This window comes from Chrysochloris asiatica, unplaced genomic scaffold (genome assembly GCF_000296735.1).
Source record: "Chrysochloris asiatica unplaced genomic scaffold, ChrAsi1.0 scaffold00007, whole genome shotgun sequence".
NCBI classification, from domain to species: domain Eukaryota; kingdom Metazoa; phylum Chordata; class Mammalia; order Afrosoricida; family Chrysochloridae; genus Chrysochloris; species Chrysochloris asiatica.
The window spans coordinates 39,854,374-39,855,586 of NW_006408525.1; the positions used below are offsets into that span (position 1 = coordinate 39,854,374).

Consider the following 1,213-nt stretch of genomic DNA (forward strand, 5'->3'; position numbering starts at 1 on the left):
TCTTCTTTCTTCTCCTGGTTGAGCTCTGATCATCCAGTCATCCGGTCCAGGTCACATGGGTACCATCTGCAAGTGTGGGCCTTCTTGTGCACATGCCCTCTCTTCCCATCAGCCTGTAGCTCCACTCTCTACTCGAGTCCTCTTTGGCCACGCCACTGACTCTGGGCCCAAGAGTCCCCAGGTCTCCTCACACTGCTTGCCAACCAGTTCCCCAAATGGGTCCAAAGAAGCCCACTGAACATTGTAAGGCTTAGCTTGCTGCTTCATTGCTGCTTTTACGCCACTTCCCACTATTGGTGATGCGTGTGGTCACCAATCAGAGCGTGTATTTCCGTTGAGTCTTAGTCTTGGAAGGGGGTTTGCATTGAGAGGACTCAACCACTTGCCTTGATGTTTCCTAGGGAAGCAATTTGTTTATTCTTGTAGTAACAGTCCATCTGCTTCTATTGTTTTGTATTTTTCCTGCAGGTCTTTCTTTCAAGAAGTATCTTTTGTTCTTCTAGCCGCTCCAGGCTGGTCTGCTCGTCCTTTCAAGTGGAGATTTCTCATCTCTGGAGATCTGGATGTGGTTCTGGTTTCTACCTATAGTTTTATGTATTGCAAAGGCTCCGCAGGAAGCCTAAGTTCACTGGGTATGCTGTAGCCCCATTTTAGGTATTCCAATCAGTTATAGGCAGAAGACGGACTTACAAGCCTTCTAGTGTGATGTTTCTTATTATTTCTCTCTCTTCCCCTCCAGTGTCTACTCTATATTATAATGCAAAGAAAACCAAGTTTCAAAAAACAGTCAAGCATCTTAACATGATTCCCCCCACCATTCCAACTATGACTCAATCCCTGCATCTCAGAGCCCTGCAGTTCCAAGGCTGTGCATATATCGCCCTTTATCTCTGTCCCATTTGGCCCATTCAAACATGCCCTATTTTTCTCCCATCTGCCCCTTTTCTCCACTTCCCTCTCCCTCCCTGTATATTGCCCCCCTCCCCAGCACCCAAGCTCTCCTGTGTCCAATCCCCGCCCTGCACTCCATCCTCCTCCCTTCCCCCCACCCATCACCAACTTCCCAGCAACCAACAAAGGCTTCCCCCTACCCCCCTTTAGTATAATTTCTTTTTCTTAGTCTTTTACAGTAGTGGTCCTATGCAATATTTCTCTTTTTGTGACTGACTAATTTCACTCAGCATAATGTCCTCAAGGTTCATCCATGTTATGC

The 1,213-nt window shown here is 47.2% G+C and overlaps 1 protein-coding gene across 1 annotated transcript in view; it reads left to right on the top strand.

Moving 5' to 3' along the window:
• Positions 1-1,213, top strand: part of LOC102835862 (ATP-binding cassette sub-family A member 10-like) — a 106,072-nt gene that overhangs the window by 16,733 nt on the left and 88,126 nt on the right. The gene's annotated exons all lie outside the window — the stretch shown is intronic.